At 43.4% G+C, this 24,355-nt stretch overlaps 1 protein-coding gene across 50 annotated transcripts in view; it reads left to right on the top strand.

The window, feature by feature from the left end:
- The window catches only part of SORBS1 (sorbin and SH3 domain containing 1), a 228,772-nt gene that overhangs the window by 49,653 nt on the left and 154,764 nt on the right, over positions 1-24,355 (top strand). For all 50 annotated transcript variants that reach the window (XM_072806027.1, XM_072806034.1, XM_072806044.1 and 47 more), the window contains exon 2: positions 12,383-12,464. The gene's annotated coding sequence lies outside the window, so the exon portion shown is untranslated. The remainder of the gene's footprint in view (positions 1-12,382; positions 12,465-24,355) is intronic.

The following is a 24,355-nucleotide window of genomic DNA, read 5'->3' on the forward strand; positions in this document are numbered from 1 at the left end:
TGTGTATGTATAATAAGATAGCAGGTAGATACCTCCCCTCCCCCCCACAGTTGGTGATCAACCTGCTCAGTCAAGGTGGTGGAGGAAGGAAAGGCTGCTCTTGGCTCCCCTTCCAGAATCTTCCCCCATCCTCTTGGACCAGTTAGGTGCATCTGCGTGGGATTTTTAAGTGTCCCAGCTCTGTGGGGATCCCACACAGTTATCTAATTGGCATTTCATGGTGGGTGGGGAGTCAGACAATCTGGGCTTCTCTCCTGGTTTTGCCCCTCCAAGCTGTGTGGCTTCTGGAGTCACTCAGATGCTTCTGAGCCTGTCTGCTCACCTGCAAACCACAGAAGATGAACTCTGGCCTTCACTAGGATAAGGAAGGTCTTACCACCATGGGAAGAAGGCACTGCCCTTAAACAAATGGCCTGTGCCAAGTACAGTGTGCACATCGTTTTGTTAAGATTAGTGAGTCCAGAGACTGATCTGTGGTTGCTAACCATGTTTGACAATTGCAGCTTTAGAAGCTACAGCGAGTATTTTCCAAACCATGACAATGAGTGATCCTAACAAGATTTTGGAATAGTTTGTATTCTGTACTCTTCTTCGAGGCTGCCTTTCTATTCTCCACCAGTTTGTTCATGACCCCCACAGCAGGTTTCCCTAAAATCATAGATACTTGGAATGGGAGTGCTGGAAAGGAACTCCGATCACCTATGGCCAGTCTTCTTATTTTGCAGGAGTGGAAATAGGCTCACAGAGGTATAGGAACTTGCCCCAGGCCACACAGCTAATCCATGGCAGAGCCAGAACTTAGGTTAGCAATCTTTCAGTTATGTCATATGGCTGTCCCTGTGTCAAGCAGATACAACTCTTCATCAGTTTTTCCCTTATCCCTTCTACTTGCTTCCTTGAAAGTAGAAGCTGGGTCATTCTCATCATAGTTTTTCCCTCTTTCTTCTCACCGCCTCAGTGAGTGGCGAATGAAGGAACCAAGCCATCTGTGTAAGCAGAGCCTTCTCAGGAGACCTTTATGGTGCTAGGCCCACAAGTTCCACACATTCATATCCCTGTAACTTTTCCATGCACCTGGATGAATTTCTGCTGTTGACAGAGATCTGGGAGATACTCTACTCCATATGCTACATTATCCCCATTAATGTGATCGTGAATTTACCCAGCTGATGTGTTAGTGGAAGCTTTGGGAAGCCAAGCTTGGTTTATTAATGGCTGTGCTGGTACGCTGTATGCAACAGAGGTCTAATCTGAATATAAAGAGCATCTTTTCTGAAGCTGGACCAGCCGATCTGCATGGTTGACAGCACTACTGAGCATTAGCTTAGCTTGCACTGCCCCTTGCCACAGGTCACTGAATGTCCGTGGGCTTTCTCTTCTCTTTGCTAAACAGGTCACCCATTTACCCTACCTTCTTTGGAGAATTTTATCTTGGTTACCTCAGTTCTTGGGCCTTTTTCATCTAGAATCGGGGCAAGAAATAGAAGCAGAGGTGGAGGACCAGGTGCTGGGGGTGAGGTGTGTGTGTGTTTACGTGTGTAAGTGTAAGAAGGAGCTGTATTCATATCTGAGAAGGCCCAATGCTTGTGTCACAGAAGGCATGCAGGGTAAAGGAAAGGAGAGGGCGGGAGAGGTGTTTTATGGGGCTGAGGGTTGGGAAGAGTGGGGAGCAGAGGAGTCAACTCGGAAGAATAATTGCTGTCTGTGTAGAGGAGGAGAAAGAGAAAGAAAGAGAAAGAAAGGAGGAGAAAGTGATCTTTAAAAGATCACTCTCAGTGCATGAAGACTTTCATTCTCTCCCATTGAAGTTCAATAAAAGATGCAGTAACATTTTGAATTGTTACTGTGTTTAGACTGGGTTGTTCGCTTTCATGGCCACCAAGTGGACACCGGGCTACGTGGAGAGCAGGCTGTATTAATGTTCCTCTGGTGTTTTCTGTCTGGGAGATGGAGGCTGATTGTGGGGCACAAGCTTGTGAGAAGCAGACTCTAGAGCAGGCCGATCTGGGGGGAATGCCCTGTCGTGGGGTTGGGTGTGCTAGAGGCCGTGTGCAGATTATATTCCTGTCCTCTGAACAAACTCTAGATCATTTTCCTGCACTATAAATAAATATGTCAGAGTTCTCAGATTCAGTGGTTAATTGCTTTTGTACCATATTTGAAAAAAAAAAAATACAAGTCAGTTCAGACTGTGGAGAAAGAGTGCAGCAATTCATTCGGATTGTATTTTTTCCAGAGAGATCTGCCCTAAGAAAAACGACAATGTTGAGTTTCTTGGCTCTGTTTTACTGACAGAACTCTTATTGGGGAAGAATATTTAAATTTTTGTTCTTTGAGAAATTGCTCTCTTGTGCTGAGTTGAGAGGGAGATGGCTTAGCAAACAGGGTTTTTAAACCAAGGGAAGAAACAGTGACAAGTTCAGATAAAAGTTCTTTTTTCTGCCAGTGTGCCTCTAGGGGCCCAACTGATGTGTGAGCTCTGCTGTCCTGCCTTCACATTCAGTAAGACCCTTCTTCCAGCACCTGGAGGTCCTGGAGGAAACAGGCTGTTGGAACGTGCAGGTCTGTGTGTGAAGTCCTGGCCCCTTCCTGACCTCCAAGGAGAGCTGAGGAACGCTTCTAGAGAAGATCCCAAAGCATTGACCTGAATTCAGAGAGTTGAGGCAAGCATTGGTGTTTTTGGGTAGTAGGCAAGGGCAGAAAGAGGACCTGCCCTCGTTCCTCTCATGTGGCTTGGGGGGGGCGGGATGCTAAGTAGAACATTTTTTGTTGTTTCAGCTCAACTGCCAAGCTATTGGGGACCTTGAAATTATATTTTTTGATCCTCTTAAGGGGCTTTATGTGAGGGCAGGAAGTGTCAACTGCCTTCTGGTGTTTGAAACAATGTTCAGGGCACACGGTCATTTCCTACCTAGCCTTAAAAGATGTCAGGAAAGCAGCACTCTGCAGGGGAAAGGCCCAGCTCAGTTCCTGGCCTCTCCATGGGCCACACCTGCCTTGTTCAGGCTGGCCCAAATCACCGAGTTCAGGACTCTGATGTTGGTCACATGGATTTCTCAGAGGGACTCCTAGACCATGGGCATCAGAATACTCCATGGTTCTTGTAAGTAATGCATATACTAAGTAGACAGAGTTGGAGTCTCTGGGGGCCGGGGCTTCCTGGTGATTCTTTATACCCACTGAATGGAGAACCACTCTGCCATCTGTAGCCATTGTGTAGAATTGGACATTGTGGTTAGTAAATTTGATGCCAGGAGATCCTGGGTGCAGATTTTAGGGCCTTAAGGAAGCCGGAGAAGGAAGGGAAGTGTGCAGGAGTATCAGCTGTTGGAAGATGCAATGCCATTTTTATTTATACTCAACCCAGTGTGCTGGATGTTATGATGCTGTGTACAGGGGAGGAAACAGTATCAGTTTAGTAACTTGCTTAGGATTGTGCCCTTGAGTTGGTAGGTGGAGACCAGGCTTGTCCCAAAGTCCTCATTTTTTTCCATTATGGCTGTGATCCCCATGTTGGAATGTTGAGTGTGTTCTCGAATGTAGCTGTGAAATAGAAGTACAGTATGAGCCATATATGTTAAGATTTTCTAGTAGCCACATTGGAAATGTAAAAAGAAATAAGTAAACTTAATTTTAACTACGTATTTTCTTTAACCTAGTACATCCGAAATATTTCAGTATTTAAATATAAAAATGTCAACAAACTATTTTACTTTCTTTATTTCCATATCAAGTCTTAAATCCAGTGTGTATATTACCTTCACAGAACATCTCAAGCCACACTAGCCACATTTCAAGGGCTCAGTGGCAATGTGTGTCGAGTCTTTACCTTATGTAACAGCACAGCTCTAGCACCTCTGGACTGGAGAGGTGCTTCCTACCCTGCTGTCTCAGGTAGCAAGGGGTTTCTAAATTAATGGTTTACAAAGGCCGCAGGAGGACCCAATGCTGGGCAGTCTGCATGAGTGTCACCGGAGGAAGGGGATATTACAAGTCCTCCGTTTAGGGTCCCAGGTGATTCTTCTGTGTAACCTGATTGGAAACAGCCACACTAAATGCATTCCCTGGGCAATTTACCTGGGTTCTGTGGCTTTGCCCCGCCCCCTTTTCAGGGACACTTGCATTCCGAGCACGTTCTCTGCGGGTGGGGTGGTGGTGTGATGGGAAAGGTGGGGGAATGTGTGCCCTGAAGGCTCTTTTCCTCCCCTACCAAATAGAACTGCAGTTTCAATAGAAAAAAGGACTGCTTATTTATCTGGATGTGATCATGCATAAGGGGTGGGACCTTCCCTTTTGGTGGTGAGAGCAGGATCCTGTGTTCTGGGGAAAGGTAAGATGAAAAGAATAAAAATATTTAGGGGAGAAGGGGATACTGTGTATACTTAAACTGTGTTCTTTTCCAGTGGTTTGGTTTTTAAATATTTGCTGACTTAGTGGAAGAAGTCTGGTCCCAAAGAGTTACGGTCCTGGGGTCCAAACCTCAAATTCCTCCGAGGTCCAGCAGGTAACGAGTGATGAAGGGCAAGAGATTTCAACTCCTGTTTTAGGAATGTTCTTCACTTTCACAAAGATATTGTGGTCTCCCCTTTTTTCTGGAAATCCAAGACCCTCTTGGTCTGTCCTTACTGTTAATAGAGAAATATTTCTCTAAGGGAACAAGCAGTGCAAGCATCATGATACATGGCAGTGACACACACTTGGTGTTTAGGGAGACTGATCTAAGAGCCTCTAAGCTACTACCCAGCCTCATCTAGCTGTTGTCCTTGACACCTAGCGTTATCAGATCTTGTTATTTTAAGGAGAAGCCACACATCTAGAATATTTAAAAGGTAAAATCTTGGTCCTTCTTCTTTTTTTTTTTTAATTAGAAATACAGATGAATCTTGAGCAATAGAAATTTGCATGGATTTCCCTAAGCCAGATACATTTACAGTACTGTAAATGTATTTTTAATTTTTTTTGTATTTTTAATTTTTAATTCCTTAATTATTTTCTTAACATTTCCTTTTCTCTAGCTTTGTTGTAAGAATACAGTATATAATATATATAAATGTAAAATATGTGTTAATTGGTTATGTGATCAATAAGGTTTCTGGTTGGGCAGCCCGGGTGGCTCAGCAGTTTGGTGCTGCCTTCAGCCCAGGGTGTGATCTTGGAGACCGGGGATCGAGTCCCACATTGGGCTCCCTGCATGGAGCCTGCTTCTCCCTCTGCCTGTGTCTCTGCCTCTCTCTCAACCTCTCTCTCTCTCTCTCTGTCTCTCATGAATAAAGAAATAAAATCTTAAAAAAAAAAAATAAGGTTTTTGTTCAACAAGAGGCTATTGGTAGTTAAGTTTTGAGAGTCAAAGTTATACATGGATTTTTGAGTGAGGAGGTGGGTGCCCCTAACCCCTGTGTTATTCAAGGGTCAACTGTAGTTATAGGTTCACAGGAAGTTGTAAAAAACAAAATAAGTCCAGGGGTTCTTGTATGTCCTTCCCCCAGCTACCGCCAATGGGAAGACCTTACATAATTAAAGCACAGCATCAGAACCAGGAAATGGTTATGGTTGCAGTCTACAGGGCTTACGTGGGTTTCACTAGTTGAGTTTATATATGCACTCATTTGTGTGTGTGCGCATGCATGTGTATGTTCTACGTTAATTTTATCAAGTGCAGATTTGTGTCCCCTCCTCTACAGACAAAGTCTTTGGCTTTTCAGTTCTGCAGATATATCAAAAAGTCTGTTTAGGTCTAAAGCACATGCCCTAGGCCTGGTGGAGCCTGCTGAGCCTTCTGTTTTCAACCTCCGTTCTAGTCCCTCCCTCTCTCTCTCTCTTTTTTTTATTCACATAAAATTCATGTAACAGAATTCACTACTTTAATCCTTTTAAATTATCTAATTCAGTGTTTTTCAGTATGTTCATAATGTTGTACAACTGTTATTACTGCCTAATCCAGAACAACTTCATCACCCCCAAAAGAAATCTATGCCCATGAGTGTTTGCTCCTTCTCTCCCTCCCCTTATTCCCTGGCAACTGCGTATCTACTTTCTGCCTCTATGAATTTGTCTCTTCTGGACATTTCATACAAATGGAACCATAGTACTCTATGTACTGGTCTTCTGTGTCTGACTAGCCCTTTCATTTTGTAGAGAATGAGACTTGAAGCCAAAGAAGGAAAGTGGTGTGCCCACTAATATACTGCTAGTAAGTGGCCAAGGCTGGACTTGAACCAAGAAACAGTACTCTTGGTACCATACCTTTCTGCCTCTCACCATTCAGGTGTTTGTTTTGATATGATAAAACTACATTAATAAACATGCTAACAACAGAATGTCTTCTATTGTGCTGAGTGTTAAGGTTCTTTAGGGAGTCACTGTAGAAATGAAAACTGTCAAAGAGAAAATAAGATAATACAATTCAGTATGCTTTTACTGGGTACCTACTGTGTACCAGGTTCAGGGCCAAGAGGGGTGAGTTAGATTGGACCCTAACCAACAAAGAATAGTCAGTTGAGGGAAACAAAAGAAAGAATTTCAGGATATTAAGGTAAATATTATGACTGTGGAGTAGAGGGGAAGAGCACCAGGCCCAAAGTGGGGGGGCTTTGAGAGATGCAGGAAGCTAACAAATACTGAGGCAGCAGGAGAGGCCTGAGGAAAAATTTCAACTATAGGAATGGTAGGTGCACACACCTGAGCAGTAAGCTGATTAGTGGTGATGGGGATGGAAATGGGTAACTGGGGCATTGGAGGTATAGCTGGAAGAGTGGGCTTGGTTCAGAGTTCTGCAGGTCAGCTATCCCTGTGGATGCCTGAATTTTTCAAGCTCAGGATGGCTGGATGGAAGCAGAGTATGAGAAACCAAACTTGGGAGTTGAGTCTTTGGAGGAATACCCAAGTCTGAGCAGTTGGGGTAGGGGAATATATAGTGGTAGAGCTTCACAGGCAGAGAGAATAGCAAATGCAAAGACCCTAGAGGGAAGGAGCTTCTGGCCATCTGCAGGTGAGCACTCAGGGCTTTGTCAAGATTTTCTCAGGGGCCTCCAAATCAGAACAGGTATTTTGTGGAGGTATCCTGTCTTTGGGAGTGGAGGGGGAGGTGAGAGGGAATCTTTGTGAGGAAGAAAACCATATCCCAGTAGAAGAAAGTATGTAGTCATGCATACCTAAATGATTCACTTAAAGTAGGCGTGCTTTTTTTTTTTTTTTAAAGGGGAGCTAAAAATTATTTTGCTATTTTCCAACTAATTTTATTTTATTTTATGAGCTTTGTGTCGTTCACAGAACTTGGAAACCTTCATTCTGCTTCCTACTGAATCTGAAGTAGGTAGGAGGGCTTTAAAAAGTTCCTCCAAACTCACTTTCCTCTGCCAATGGGTGGAAAGGGAGGACGGCTGGGCAAGGGGACCAGAGGCAAGACCTGTTTGAGCTACCTTGGCATTGAGCATCTGGGCATGGTCCCAGTGGGATTTGTTCTGGGAAATAGCAAAGGCTTTCCTGGCCAAAACAGTTCACTTTGCATATATTAGAAAATCATCTTAAATAAAATGATAAACACTGCACAAAAGAAATAAAGATAATTATTTTGATTTGTTTCCTTCCCAAGTTGGTCAGCCTCAGGGCCAGTTGGGGATTTTCTTTAGTTCTAGACTAGGTTTCTGAACAGAGTTCTTCTGAGTCCACTAAATTAGTGAGCTAGTTAGCGGGTGCCTAGATTTCAGAGGCAAGAGGCAGAGGCAGGTTTGAGTAGTGGGGGGGTGGGTTGGCTTGATCATCCTTCAGCTGGGAGATATGAAATTTGAGGTGTATCTTGAAGGAACCTGGAGGATTTGAAGGCATTATATTCACATACAGTAATTAGCTGGGCAAACAAGCAAAAGACTCCTTAAAAGCAACAAAGTGGTAAGCATGAGTCAGTGCTTTGTGCTATGAAGGAGAGGTACATGGTGCTCTGAGGACCTATAACCTGAGAGGCTTCCATTGGACCAGACCTGTTCAGATGGTCTAGATTGGTAGTAATGAAGGTGGCTAATGTGACTTTCACAACATCTAGCATTGTTCTATATTCTTGGGGTAGGATAGAGAGGAGTATGTAAATGAGAGATAATGATTCAAGGTGTTTGGCTGGGCCTGGGGCAACTCTTGTGATTTCTTTTGGAGGGATAAGTCAAAGAGATGTCTTGTTTTAGGCAAGGAGAATGTTACTGCAGGAAACAATGGATCTCCTAAAAATTGATGACAGCCAGTAGGGGCAGATTAGTATCTTGAGTTTTTCCTAGACTTCCTGTCTCACCTATGTTCTCCCAAATTTGCATTATGGCTCAAGTGGAGGACCCTTAGGTTGAAGGGGATGTGTAAGTGTCCTTGTTCTGGTGAAGGATACTATGGATTGCTGCTGGGCCTTGGGATCAGGAAGGCTGACATTGGTCATCATATCACATGCCCTCCCCAGTGCCCATCACCCATACTCCCACCTACCTACTCTCTGCATGATGTGATGAACACTGAGTGTTGTGCACAACTGATGAATTGTTCAGCTCTACATCTGAAGCTAGTGATGTACTATATGTTGGCTAATTGAATTTTAATTATAAAATGAAAAAAAGGAAGGTTAATGTTGGTCATCCGTGGGTTTCTCTGGTGCTAGGCTGTCTGGAGGTCACCTGGTAACATCTGGTGATATCAGGAAAGAGCTTCTGTAGGTTGGCTGGAACCAGCTTAATACTGTCTGTCATCTTTGTGGCACACAGCATTTACTTTGCCCTTCTTGGCTTGAGATTGCTCAGGCCATCAGTTAACCACAAAATGGAAATCTAGAAAGAGAAGTGTTTAGCTGGCATGGGAGGTTTCTAGGCATTACATTGATCTTCAGCATCTTGCTCTTTGGTGAGCAGTAAGGACTTGTGGCAGAGTACTTTGTGCCTTAGAGCTGTTCCTCGAAGGCCGTCTTGATGACTGGATGCTCCCAGACCCTTTGCCCTACAGGGTGAGCCTGCATAAGTGTGAGGACTCCAATCTGTGGAGACTGGACAACTCCAGTAGTTTATCTGGAGGTGCTTGCATTGGGTCATGGTATAGAGCGACTGAGGCACAGGGAGCCCCCTTCACTGATTGCTGGCATTCTATGTTTATGTATTTAGAATGAAAGGAGTTAAGTGATGGCTCTCATAATTGATGTAGGGAGTGGGTAAACACACTAAGAATAAGAATATATAGTTCCCCCAAAAGCTTGGATCCTTGCATCCTGCCTGGAGGATTCTGAATTAATGAGCTTGAGGAGATTGTTCTGGGGCTCCTGAAGCACCTGAGTGAAAGTTTTTCTTTTTTTCCAAATGGGTAGGAGTCTGGGCATCAGAATCACCTGAACAATGCTTGGGTCTCCAAATCAGAGATTCTGACTTAATGAGTCTGTGGTCCAGAATTTTTTTTTTTTCTTGGTGATTCTAATTTTTAGCCATATTTGGGGTCTGCCCACCAGTTACAGATCCAGAGAAGCTCTTCTTCAGGTGAGGTGAATTTTGCCTCCTTGCTTGCTCAGTTTGGCTTGAACCCTGAGCAGCCCTAACCATGGCCACATCTTTACTCCTCTTTATGTCCCTTTCAAAATGTGTCTTTTGGGGGTGCTACCCCCTGGCTTTGCTTCAGCCTAGATTGGGACTGCTGTCTCATCCCTATCCCTTCCATGAAGAATGGAAGAACTCCACCTGGGAATTTTGATGGGCAGGTATTTGGAACCTTTTCTTAAAAAAAACTTCCTGCTGGAGGCTTGACTGTGTAGTATATTCTGGCAAGAGAAATCCAGGCCCTGAGGTAGATACAGGATGGTCTTGTGACTGGCACAGGACAAAAAAGCAAGCTATCAGCTGTCTTCTCGGAGACATCATGGAAGTGCTAAAAATACTAGAAAGGTCAGTATTTCTATGGCCATGTTTCTTGGGCCCTGCAGGCTCTGGAACAGCATTGGTTGCCCTGAGGGAGTCATAGGTGGGCATTGCCAAAAAGCAGGGCTGATTTGGTGGCATTCTTAATATGGGCACTTGAACAGATAAAGGTCCAAGAGTGTACATGACATCTCAGCAGATACTGGGTCAGGTGGCAGGGGCTTTTTTTTTTTTTTTTTTTTTTAAGATTTGTTTGTTTTAGAGCACAAGCTGGGGGCAGGAAAGGGGAGAGAGAGAACCTCAGGGAGACTTCCCATTGAGGGCAGAGCCTGACGTGGGGCTTGATTGCATGGCCCTGAGATCATGACCTGAGCCAAAACCAAGAGTTGGGCCCTCAACTGACTTAACCACACCCAGGTGTCTCCAGGTGGCAGGGGCTTTTACAACTGATGAGGTAACACGAAATCTGGATGAGACCGAATTGGAGGGGCTCTTCACTCCTTGCCTTTGCCCATGTTGCCCCGTGGCCTGTAATTCCCACCTTCTCTGTTGTCACCTGCCTGCTCCACTCTCGTCTCTGCTTTAGGATTTCCTCAGCGTCTGTCCGTGCTGGGCGGTGTCTGTTTACCTCAGCTGCTCCGGGAGCCCCAGCTCAGTGCTCCTATCTTTAGGTTTACCCATGTGTTAGAGCTCTTTGTGAGTGTCCCATCTGTGTTTTACCTTGACAGCAGCTTCAGGGCTAGGACTGGGTCTGGTTCATTGTTGTGATTCCATCACCTTGTACATGCCTGGTGTGTAATAGGGTTCAGTAAATATCTGTTGAGTGATCCGTGAATCAATACATTCTTTGAGGGGATGATATAAATATCTCCTACCAAGATCTTATACTTGAACATTATTATAGCCTAGTACCTCTATAAACTTATTTGTAGCCTTGTATTCAAAATGGATTTTTTTTAAGATTTTATTTTATTTATTCATAGAGACAGAGAGAGAGAGGCAGAGACACAGGCAGAGGGAGAAGCAGGCACCACACAGAGCGCCTGATGTGGGACTCGATCCCGGGTCTCCAGGATCACGCCCTGGGCTGCAGGCGGCGCTAAACCGCTGCGTCACCGGGGCTGCCCCAAAATGGATGTTAAGGGACATTTTTCTAGCATAAAGAGTATTTCAGATAGCTTGGGACATTGGGCACTTTTGAAGTAGAAGATGCATGCTATTTATGAGAAATTAATTAATTCTTAAAGGAGCAGTTTTCTTGAAGTGAACCCTTAGGGAACTTGATGGAATTGACCTTCATTTGTCAAAGAATAGAAGAGGGTGGCAAGCCTTTCAGTGGAGTGGGTTGGATACTTCAACGTAGCTCCTTGAATTTAGTATTAACTTTGAAAGACCCATACATACATGCATGTGTATATGAAATTATTTTTGTTTTTTGTTTTATTTTTAATTATTTATGAGAGACAGGCAGAGACACAGGCAGAGGGAGAAGCAGGCTCCTTGGGGGGAGCCCAATGCAGGACTCGATCCCAGGACCCTGGGATCATGTCCTGAGCCAAAGGCAGGTACTCAACCACTGAACCACCCAGGTGCCCCAAAATATTTTTTGTTTTATAATATAAGACTACTGTATGGTGGGGCATAGAGGAAGAGTCCTGGATTGGCAATCAAAAGACCTAGGTTCTAGAATTAGCTATACTTTTAACTGTGGGAATAGGCAAGTCAGTTTCCTGCTTACGCTTTTATAATATGGAAGTGTTGTCTTATTCAGGGATTGCGCATGTCTTCCAGAGTGGGAGTACTGACTTAAGTTGTCATTGGTGCTGTACCATTTCTTTTTTCCCTCTTGCAACTCTGCCCCTTTTTCTTTTAGGTTTCCACTTTTGTTGGGTAGAGGGAAATATTTCTGTATCATACACATACAAAAGACCAAAAAGCCCAGTAATATAAAGGCAATGATAACTATAGCTCTCTATATGGTGAGACATTAGGGAGTGGTAGGGACTGTGGCATTTTGGTGTAACCAAGCCTGCCTGTGAAAGGCAGCTGCTACTTAGCATAGCTGATCATTTTTAGACTGTATGAGGGCCATGTTGACTGATTTTTTTTGTTTTGTTTTTAACAGAACTTAGAAGTCTGGGTTTTTATGTGACCTGTCTGATTTTTAAGTTTTGGCTCAAATTTTCTAAATTTTCTATCCTTAAATCAATGTAATACTGTTACAGGCTAGATGTAACCCACTGGACTTTCAGTTTGTGATCCCTGTTTAGATGATCTCTAGAGCTTCTTTTTGCCCAAGGTCCATTGATTCCAATGACGGCCATTTCAACTGGTGAACTAAGGATTCTTGTTCTATTTGGGGAAGTCAGGGTGAGAAGGGAATGGGGCTAGAAGAGGAGGATGGGGGCTGAAGCCGAAACAGGATGCCTGCCAACTGGTTTTTTGGCTGGCCTCCTTGGGGAGAGGCCATAGGGTGCCTGATTCACACCAGATATTTTTTATGTGTGTCATTGCAGGAGCTGGCATTTGTTGGAGGAGTCTTTGAAACCTTCTCTCTGCCCAGAGCTCAGGACCAATGCATCCCACCACCTTAAACTGGTAAATACATGTTTTGTTTTGTTTCTTTTTCTCTTCTCTTCTCTTCTCTTCTCTTCTCTTCTCTCTTCTCTTCTCTCCTCTTCTTTCTCTTCTCTTCTCTTCTCTTCTCTTCTCTTCTCTTCTCTTCTCTTCTCTTCTCTTCTCTTCTCTTCTCTTCTCTTCTCTTCTCTTCTCTTCTCTTCTCGAGAGGGACAGCACGTGCACAAGCAGGAAAGGATCAAAGGGAGAGGGAGAATTCACTGAGTGTGTAACCTGACATGGGACTCGATCTCATGACCCTGAGATCATGACCTGAGCAGAAATCAAGAGTTCGATGTTTAACTGATGGAGCCACCCAGGCCACCAGCCACCCAGCCCCCGTTTTGTTTCTTTTGCTGTAACAAAAGGAAATATTTCTGGTGGACTGTAGAATGTGATTTTCAGGAAAACACACTGTCCTTACTGTTACAGAAGGAAGAACACTGGGCTGGGCCTAAGGCATATCTGGGTTCTGGTACCTACTTGGTTCTATCACTTCTCCTGTGGGATCTCAGGTGAATTGTTTGACCTCTCTGGGCCCCAGGCAGAGCAGTGAATCCTGCCCTGCTAAGAGAGGTTATGTATCTGAGAATGCTTCAAACAGAATAAAGTGCTGGACAAATGTAATCCTATTTAGCTTTGAGATGTAGAGCTGGGCACTTCTAAGCTAACAAATTAAAATGTGAACACATACATTGGAAACATGAATTTTAAATACCTGTTTTCTGAGTCTTCCAGAGTGGTCCTTTAAGACATTTACATTTTCCTTTTCTCCCCCTTCCCAGCACTGCTGTAACTGCCGTTGTCTTGAAAGATTGAATTAACTACATTTCACAATTACCTTCATTTTTATGTGAGATCAGATAATTTCAGTAACAGATGTTCTTCTTTTTTCCAAAAGAAACTTAATTACTCATCACAGCAGGTAAGCATCTTGCTTCTGTGGCAGTTGAAAGAGGCAAAGTTACGTCCTTTACAGTAATGTGCATCAGTGCTGAGCTGAGGATGCTCCAAGACACCCTGGCTAGTTGTTGAAGGTCTTGAGTGAGCTATTTGAGGGGAAGGACCACATGAGCCAAAGAAGCAGTAGGACCTGTGTGTCTTGATTCTCATCACTCTTTGTTGAGAAAAGCTGGTTTATTTGCTGACTGTTGGCTGGTCAGCTGCCACCCTGTGGACCAATGTGCTCATATGACCCAGTGAGACAAGTCCCAGTGGCATGGTGATGTGGGGAGCTTGCTGAGTGCTGGTGTTGGTACAGGAAGGACAGGCAGTTAGGATAGGCAGGCCCAGGGTTAAAGATCCAGCTCAGGCATGGGAGACTAACCAGATTGGTGTGTCTAAAACGACACAATGGACATTCTGGATCGCACAACCAGAGTCCCATCTGGTGGGCAAGAAGAGCTCCATGGTGGGGGTCCTCAGAGAAGCAAAAGGTCTCAGGTGTACAGGATACTACCCATTCAGCAAATATGCATTAATGCCTACTCTGTGCAAAGGCATTGCTCTGGGAACCGCAGATTCAGGGGTCTCTAGGCAGACTGTGCATATCTCTGGAGCTTAAATTCAAATAGGGTGGCAAATAAGAATGTGAGCTCCATGAGGGCAGGAATCTTTGCTTATCTTGTTCACTGGATATCCCCAGCCCTTAGAAGAGCACCTCTAGTGCAAACATGGTGGGTGCTCACTAAAAATTATTTTATGAACAAAGTAAATCACTAAATAATAATTTCAGGTAGTAATAAGTGCCATGTGGTGGGTGGAGAATGACAAAATGAAAGGCTAGAGGGACTGTTTTTGAAAGAGTGACCTGAGAAGACTTCTGTGCATGGGGGAGAGAGAGGAAGAAATTATGTGCAGAGATCTGAATGAAGTGAAGAAATCTGGGGGGAAGTGTGTAGGCAGAGGGAACAGCGAGCGAAAAGAGAAGCCTTTGACGTAAGCTGAGCTTGGTGTGATAGAGGAACAGGAGGGCAGCCAGTTTGGCTGGCCTTGAGCTGGGCGGTAGGTATGGGGAGAGTGATACGAAATGAGATCAGTGGCAGGTGGGAGCCAGATCTTGTTGGCCATGATAAGGAGAGTGTGATTGGATACCAGTGGAGAGTTTGAGCAGAACGGTGATCATCTTTGTGCTTTACAATTATTTCTCTGGGTCCTGAGTGGAGAACAGACTTTAGAGGCAAGAACAGAATCAGTATAAACTGAAGGGGTCCAGGCAGGAGATATGGGCGTGACCTGGATTAGTGTGGGGATCATAGAATGATGTGAACGGGTCAGGCTCAGGATATATTTTGAAGGTTGTCCCTGCTGGATTGGGTCTGGGGTGTGAGCAGAAAGAGTCAAGGGTGAGCCCAGTGTTTTAGGCTGGGTGAATGGTGTTGCTGTTTACTGAGATGGGTGACATCTGGGGCTGGAGATAGTACCTTTGAGAGTCATCAGCCTGTGGATGGTATTTAAAAGCTATGAGACTGAGATTACTTAGGTAGAGAAAGGAGGGCTGTGTCGGATTTGGACAGAAAACGAGGCAAAGGGTGGGTTTTTTTCCATATAAAATCCCTTAGAAGTGAGTGAAGACACATGCTAATGAATATGGTATGACTTCATGGAATATGAATATGAATTACTCAAATGAGATAATGATATAAAAGTAGTAAAGCCTCACCTTATATAAAAAAAAAAAACTTGAAATACCCGAATCAAGAGAATTAGTTTTAGTTACATAATTTTAAATCAGGTCAGCTGAGTGAATTATAAACTGCATTTATGCAATTGGCACATGGCTTGCCTTTGGCTGGCAAGCAGAAGGTTCCAGCATCTTTTGCCATTAATAGCCTGTAAACTACACTGTTCTTTATCTGTACTGGAATTTCTGCAAGCCATTTTGATGACTAAGTTTAATTCACTGTTAATACATTTTGGATTTTTCATCCTATAACCATACCATCCAAAAGTTTGTGGTTTTATTTTGGAGGGGCGATGTGGGGGGGTAGAGAGAGAGAGGGCGAGAGGGAGAGGGAGAGAGGGAAGCAGGGGGAGAGAGAAAGAGAGAGAGAGAGAGAGAGAAAATATCTTAAAAGCAAGTTCCACGCCCAGCACAGAGCCTGATGAGGGGCTTGATCTCACAACCCTGAGATCATGACCTGAGCCAAAACCAAGAGTCAGATGCTTAACTGACTGAGCCACCCAGATGCCCTAAAAGTTCATTAGATGAAGGCTCACTAAAGTGAAAAAGCATGAAGGTCATTTCTTGTGCAATCAAAGTTAGATGTGCTAACATTGTGTGAAAAGGCCAAATGCCTTTTTTTGGTTTGTAGAACCACCATGTAGAAAATATTTAGAATATCTCTGAAATATCAAGGGTAAATGTTATAAGATAAAAAAAAGCAGCAAAAATATACCATGATGAAAAAAAATATATATATATACACCATGATGGTTGTAGGATAGAGAGGTGTTTCAGGTAGTACCCATATCCCTCAACTGTTGTTGACTGATGGGAGGTAATCGGTTCTGAATCACATACATTTTTATCTATTTGTGGGCTTTGGTCACAAAATGCAGCTGCTTCATATTGTATTTGTCCTCTAAGAGAAATCACCCCATTGAGCTTCCTGTACATTCTCTTTGGGTTCTTTAGTTTTTCCATTTTTACGCCACCTGGTGAGTTTCTTTAGTCTTGTAATCTCCAGGCCCCATAGACCTTTTTAACCTTCTCGAAGTCACCAAAGTTGGCTGGCCACCTCCCTGTCAGCCTGGACTTCATCTCTGGCCTCCCTGGTAAACCTCCCAGCTAAGCCCTCCCCAGAGGCTTTTCAGGGTCTTTTAGGAATCCGTTCTTTCTGGACACTGTCATTTTTCCTCCAGACCTAGTCTTTTCATGCCTTTTGTGGACAAAAGAATAAGAAACCCATGCAGCTGTTGAGGGCAGTGTGATAAGCAACTAGGTTCTAGGATGTGCTGTTTCAAATTGCTTGGGCAGTGGGTAGCCCTAACTTGTATCTTTATTTATTTTATTTTAATTTAATTTTTTAAAAAGTTATTTATTTATTCATGAGAGACATAGAGAGGCAGAGACATAGGCAGACTGAGAAACGGGTTCCTTGTGGGGAGCCCAATGTGGACTCGATTCCCAGACCTGGGATCACAACCTGAGCCTAAGGCAGGTGCTCAACCGCTGAGCCACCCAGGCGTCCCAACCTGCATCTTTATGTATTTCAAAGCCCTCATACTTCACTGAAAATATTCTCAATGGGACTTCTGGAGCATTTAATAAGCATTGATTATGTAGCATTCTCTACTCATAACCAATGGTTTATGGGAAAATGAAGGTTTCAGTGGAATGGTATTCATGATGAATTGACACCAACCCAGGGTTTGTCTTTTCTCATAGAGTGGAACTTAAATATGATTAAAAAGAATGAAATTTACTGACAGTCATGGGAAGAGGATTTCTCCTTGCCTGATTCCTTCTTAGTAAGTGCTTTTAGAAATTAAAAAAAAAAAAAAAAAAAAAAAAAAGCAAGCACCTTATCATATTGCCTGGAGACTGAGTAGTCAGGCATTAGAAAATGGTGGTGTTCTCAAGTTGCAAAGCAGAATGGTGCTTCAGTGCTTGTATGGTAGACCATCTCAGGAGGACATGTGGGAGAGAAATAGCCTTGTGGGGAGGGCAGTGGTGTAAGAAGGATGCTTGCCTTTCACTCTATACCCTTTTATACTTTAAAAAAAAAAAAAGAAAAGAAAAGATCCAAAGTGGAGTCACTTGTGCTAAGGCCCATGTCAGCAAACCAAGACTTAATACCTAGCCTAATTATGTAATCTTTAAGAGTCAATCTGGAATTACCTGGTCAGCACTAGTGAGGGAGGTAATCTGCGGGATAGACCCCTCTACCTCCCCCCACCCTCCCGAGGAAGGCAACCTTGCCTGGAACAGTCCACTCTTTACTAGGATAACTTCATTGCCCCACCTCCTTCTGCCTATAAAAATCTTTCATTTTGTCTAGTTCCTCAGAGCTCTTTTCTGCTACATGGGGCACTGCCCAATCTGTGAATCATTGGATAAAACCAGTAAGATCTTTGAACGTTCTCTGTTTTATATTTTAGCAACTTATGATTTTTTTTTTGTATCCTGTTTATGTATTAGCTTTAAAAAGCATGGAAAGGATCCCTTTGAGCTTTTTTTTTTTTTCCTTTGAGCTTTTAATACATGATCTAGAAAGCTTAAAGTTCCTTCATTACTCAGTTTTCTAAGTACTTGTTCAACGTGTATTTTGATTGAAGACTCTGCCTGTTGAGTGTCCATTGCCTTTATTCATTCTGAGGTTCCATGTTCATCAATAGGTTGGGACTGGGCTTCTTGAACTTGAATTTCAAATTTTGCATATATTTTGCATAAAATCAGTCCAGTTGCTTTCTTCCCTCCTTCCTTCCCTTCTTTGTAGAAAGGATTTAAGGCTGTTTCTGACTAATATTTTATTCAGCAGCTTTAGACAAATGTGAATTTGAAATGCAGTGGACTTGCCATGAATAATTTGTGAGCTACAAATTATTGCTGCTTCACCCAGACATCTCTCTGCCGCCCTTTAGAGCAAAGTATTGTTGCACTATGGAATAAGACACAGGATTTGGAATCCAGTAATTGATAGTTTCTAACCCCAGAGCTCAGTCCAATTTAAAAGCAACCTAAACTCATATTCCTTAAGAATCTCAGCTACTAAAGGGATATGCTTGACATGGAGTTTGCATGAGTTGTCACCTTTCTTTAAGTGAAGGAATTCAGGATTGTAATACCAATGTTGCCGGTCCCTATGCCTCTGTTGATTTGTGTGAGCTCTTGGGGGGCAGCTTCTGCAGAGGTCACTGTCTAAAAGTATCTCTCTGGGCTTGCTGTATTGGTTTGTGTTACCAGACTTTCATATGGCCACGTTTAGGCCAAAGTTATCATGTCCTGCAAAGAATGCTATCCATTTCTGTCAGCAGCAACATTTTTGAGGTATTGGTATTTCTCCAGGAGATTTACACATTTGATTCTGTACTTTTCAAACAGGAAGTTTTATCACATTTGTCTGCCACATGTGAAAACAAGATATTTTCTCCTTTTCTAGCCAGTGATTACAAATAAAGAGTGAGTAACCTCTTTTGCCTTTCTTTTTCCTCCCTGTCTTGGGGAAGTAAACATTAGATCGTACTTGTGGCCGTCACTAAAACGGAGAGCCCATCATCATCTCCTGTGATTACTGAACATCATGGGAAGAAATGATTCTCATCCCTCCACTGAGTAATTTGGACAAGGCACCATCTGATACCTACCTCTCCGTGTGGTGCCCTCATCCTGCAGTCTCCTGATCAACGAGGAGGTGACTCACTCTGTTTTCCTCCCTCAGAGAGATCTTCTCTGGTTTGCTGATTATGGCAGTGATTAAATAAAAGATGGTTCCTGCAGAGGTACACTTAAAAAAAAAATGACTACATTATTTGTGCTCGAACTTGCACAATTGAACTTTCACTATTATAATCAGGTATTAGTTCTTAGACATTTTTGGAAGAGAGATCAAGAAACCCCTCTAAGGTACATATGCACATACCTAATTGGCATATGTCATATGTTCACATTTTTAGGAGGTGACACCCAGTTGTCCTGCCTTCTTACTTAGTCATACAAACCATTAGCATATCCTTATAAAAGTGGTTCTGAGTGGCAGGTTACCTGCTCTGCATGACATTTCTTTTTTTTTTTTTTTAAGATTTTATTCATTTATTCATAAGAGACACACACACAGAGAGAGAGGCAGGGACAGAGGCAGAGACATAGGCAGAAGGAGAAGCAAGCTCCCTGCAGAGAGCCTGATGTGGGACTTGATCCCAGGACCCCGGGATCACGACCTGAGTCAAAGACAGATGCTCAACCACTAAGCCATCCAGGTGCCCCTCTGCAAGACATTTCTATTAGAGAAAGATTAAGATGATAGCTCTGTTCAAACCAGTCTAACTTCATTGAAATTTGCAACTGCCAGATTTGTCCCAATGTGGACTCAAAAGCTGGAAATACTCTTGTATTATTTTAATAAAAAAAGGTAAGTGGCACCTTTATCTTTTTTACTTTCTGACAACTAATTTCATGTTTTTCTCAAGTTCATTTATTCCTTCTTTCTGCCTCCCTCTTCAAGAGAAGAGTTATTATGGAGGAATATAGATTTAAAAAAAAGTGTAGAGATCAACCTTCGTTTTCCAACAAAGTTTGGGTTTCTAGATGTTGCATTTGTTTCCTGAGTTAATTACATTTATGGCATCATATCTGTTGTGGTAGGTTGCAAATTAGCTGCCCACAAAACACCAGTTTTAAGTTTTTGAAGTAAGTGGCCAGAATTTTAAAAGTCAGGAGATTTCACATAATTTGATTTCTAAATCCTCTTGACAATTAGACTATGTTGTAATATCGAGCTGTATTCTTGCATGGGAGCACCATGGGTAGAGTGAGAACCAGGGACTGTCCTCTCCTTGGAGGAGTGCAGGGGGCGGGGGGCATTCAGGTCCTAGTTTGCCGTAGTCTTCACACCACCCACTTGTTACCTGGTTGGCCCTCTCAGACTTTTGGTTTTGTAACCCATGATTAAGAATATCAGTTTAAAGCCCTATCTTGAAAAATCAGAGGATCTTGAGATTCAGCGAAACATCATTTTGGTATCTTCCTTTCTGAATAATGGAAGCATAAATTTAAAATGATAGGGAGAAAAATATTTGGGGCAGTGGAGTAGTGAAACCAATATTTTTTCCTTAAAGAGATTTGTGTGTTTTTAAATGGGAGGAAGGAAAGAAAGCAATAATGTAATTTTTAGAGCATCCTTTACAAATACCAAGTCATTATATTAGTTTTGAAGCGTATCATGTACTCTGCATAATATGGTTTGCCTGTAAAATTACCATGTTGGGAACATTTGTACAAATCTAATTATGTTTTCTCTTAAATATTTGCCTTTTTCTTCTTTCAAATAGAACTGAATTAGTGACCTTGAAGGAGCTGAACATTTTTTAATTTTTTTTTTCCCTTTTCCCCTTTATATAATAAGAACAAAACCTAAAACTGGAAGACAGAAGTCACCATTTTCATAGAATACAGTTGTTAGTTTTTGAGCCCTGGTACCTTCCAAAGTAACTAGTAGGTTACAGGAAAGGAACTTCACACAAACATGATGAAGCAACAAGCCAACCTAAAACTTTAATAACCATGTGATTTTAATCTGAACCATTCTCATTTTATGAGCTTTGTGACAGGCAGTTTGTTTCTTCTAATAATGCCTTTTTTCCTCTTAAAATTATTCTTGTAACCTTCTGAAAACAAAATGCTATCCAGGATACAGTGTCTCTGTGTTTCAGCTTTCTGGTTTTAGAGTGTGAGCCCATCACTCCATCACAGAGGAGCCTGGTGTCCTCACCCTGGCCCCCTGCCGCTTACCTTAGAACCACCTCCCCTCCCTGGGCTTCATTTGTTTCTTGTATTAAATGAGATCGTATTTGGGTTTCTCTCAAAGGCTGTCTAGAATTCTCTTGCTCTGTCACATGTAGCACACTCTCAGTTCTGGGCATGAGTTTTGGGAAACTCTGGTGTACTGGCCACGTAATAGGTTCTGTGGGGCTTAGAAGAGCGGAGTCTCAGTGGAGAAGTGTTCCTCGTGTCATCATGAATTCCTCGTGGTTGCCTCTAATATCCATGGGAGAGCTAAGGGTAATGAAATCTGTACTCCGTAAGCTTGTGGCACGACCCCGCACTCACCACACTTGGAGAGAACTTGGTAGCTCTGCTTTGTGGATGGGGCAGAAATGAACTAAGAAGGAGGATTTTTGGGCAGCCCTGGTGGCTCAGTGGTTTAGCGCCGCCTTCAACCCAGGGCGTGATCCTGGAGACCCGGGATTGAGTCCCGCGTCGGGCTCCCTGCATGGAGCCTGCTTCTCCTTCTGCCTGTGTCTCTGCCTCTCTCTCAACCTCTCTCTCTCTCTCTGTCTCTCATGAACAAATAAAATCTTAAAAAAAAAAAAAAAAAGGATTTTTATCTTCTTGCCATTCTGTAGGATGTTTCTGATCATTGGTGCTCCCAGGTGTGTAAGTGGATCCATGTTCACTGGTTGGACTGTCACAACACTTGAATTGGACAGCCCTGGGTCATACTTTTCCTTTATGTCCTTGTGGCAGGTACATACCTCTTGGCCCCTGTGTGGCAAAACTCTTGACCAGAACAAAAAATAAATGCCCAGCAGAGAGGCTTTAACAGAATAAACGATACATGTTTTAGAACATGATCAACACAGGATGGTGCCACAGAGGCTGCTGTGTTTTTTGTTAGGCCTGTGTTCACAGTTGGCTGAGAGTGTGGTCTGCTTCTTTTTATTGGCTGACCACTTATAATGACACAAAGAGCATGGAAATATAAATATATATACATATATACACGTACAACATATGTGATATATATTAAACGTGTATGTATTTTATATTAAATATATTGGTGTATTTTAGGAAATTTCAGAAATAAATGGCACTTCAATGATTCTGTGCTGCTTAGGGGGGTGCTAAATGGGCTGTGTCTGTAGGGGCCCAGCAGGGACCAGAGTCTAGGCTTGCAAGGGCCTTGGGATTGTTTTAAAAGGCTCTTGGCAGATCCTAGGCTACATTCTTGGTTCACATGCCTGAAGGTACTGTGGATTTTGCACTCTTGAGATTGTCTCTTCAACATCAGATTTCTTTCTTCCTCTTTCTTTCTTTTCTTTTCTTTTCTTTTCTTTTCTTTTCTTTTCTTTTCTTTTCTTTTCTTTTCTTTTTTCTTTTCTTTTCTTTCTTTTCTTCTTTCATGAGAGATACACAGAGAGAGGCAGAGACATAAGCAGAGGGAGAAGCAGGCTCCCTGAAGGGAACCCAATGTGAGACTCGATCCTGGGCCTCCAGGATCACGCCTGAGCCAAAGGCAGACACTCAACCACCGAGCCACTCACATGTCCCAGACTCACTGATTTCTTTATTGGTTTATTCAGACAACAGCTCTGGAGTAGCTGATACTTATGTAATGTTGTTTGGCATATGGAGTGTATCTATGTACCTTATCCCACTTAGATGTGTTCATTTCAGAGTCCAATCAGATGCATGGGCAATAGCCTGCATTGGTTGATGACTGTGGTTTTTGTTTCTTAATAGAGTCTTTTTACTTTCTTTTGTTCTTGTGAGCAGATATACCCACAGCTTGGCCTGGGCTATTTAGAAAGGACATTGGGACAGGTGGACAGAAGGGTTGCTACATGAGCTGGGTTTGGACAGTCATGCCCAGGAACGGACGAGGTAGGAGTCTTCTGCTGAGCATGAGTGGGGTGGGTGGGATGCGCTTGTGGCTCTGAGGAAGATGGAAACTATTTGGAACAGCTGCCATGGGCTGGGCATTAGGGGCTGAGTGAGAGCTGGGAGCAAGGCCTGAGATGAGAGCGCCTGGGAGAAAGCCGTGGTGGATAGCAGGTGTGGCCTGGCTGTGTGACTCAGGGATAAAGGGAGAGGCTTGAGGTGGGGAGGGATTGGACTGTTGCTTGATGGTTGACCGGATATAGGCATACCCCAACCCTGAGACTGTGGCCATACTGGGAGCTGTAGAGGTAGAGAGCAGAGAAGTTGTGAGGGGACCTGGAGGTGCTGGGCAGTAGCTCTTCTTAGCATGGCATGTAAGGCCCTTTACCTCTACATTCCTCCCACTGTGCATGCCCTGTTGGGCCACTCCTGTGTGCTTTTATATATATTATACTCCCCGGCCAAATTCTTCCCTCCTCCAAGCACTGGCCCAGTCATCATTGCTAGGAAGCTGTTCCAGCTTGCACTCTGCTCCAGTCTCTGCTGGGTCAACTGACCCTTCGCCCTGTCCACATGTCTCTTCCATGGTGCTGTAGAGAGTTGTTTACAGGCTGCTGGGATCTGTGGATCGATTGGTTTCTTGAGTACAGGACTGTCCTAGTACCTAGACATACAAAATGCATTCCAAAAATGTTTGCTGAATGGAGGAACAACTGCTATGTTGCAAGATTAGTTTATAACCGAATATAGACCTGGAGGAAAACTATAAGATCAGCTTGTCCAACTTATTCTTATGGTTCATGGAGAACTGAAACCCAAAGAGGTTGAGTGCCTGAGCTGATGTCATCACTGCTTGCTCAAGGCAGAGCTAGGTAGGACTCAGACTCACCTCCTCTGACTCCAAATGCCGTCCGTGTTCTTTGCACTGCACCATGGCATTTTCCAAATGTGTCTGTGCATGACCTCTAAGCGCGTGAAGATGGCAGGCCTCTGCCGAGCGCGTGCTTACAGCCTCATGTCACTGTTCGTAGGGGTGTGTTATCTCATTTTTCTCCTAGGGAGGAAAACCGTGTCCTGACAACCCAAGGAACTTTTCCTCTGCATTGTGCCAGGTTTACAACAGCCCTTACCTCACTGCTTCCCCTTCCCTTTCCGGGTTTGTCCTGGTTTATCTTTGGCGAGGGCAAGCATCAGCAACTGTTTCTAAGTAAATAGAGGAATTGCAGATTCAGGGTTTGTGGTTTCCAGCTTTTGGTGCTTTCGCCTGTCCCCTCCTGGCTGCTGTCTTTGCTGCTTCTGTCTCCCAAGTTGCCCTGATTTAGCACATATCGAAGACTGGTAGGGCACAGTGGGAGTCTCCTCCTTGGAGCAGGCAGAACGGACAGAGCTCTGAAAAAGGAAAGCCTTCAGAGAATGAGAGTGGGCCTAGGTCTGAACCATTCTGTATCAGAAACCTAAGGTATCTGTTGGTTTCCAGACCCATCCTTGGAGAGTGGGATAAGTTTGGGGGTACCTAGAAATGTTTGTTGTATATTTTCCATCTCCAGAACTT

This window comes from Canis lupus, chromosome 29 (assembly GCF_048164855.1).
Source record: "Canis lupus baileyi chromosome 29, mCanLup2.hap1, whole genome shotgun sequence".
Taxonomy (NCBI): Eukaryota; Metazoa; Chordata; class Mammalia; order Carnivora; family Canidae; genus Canis; species Canis lupus.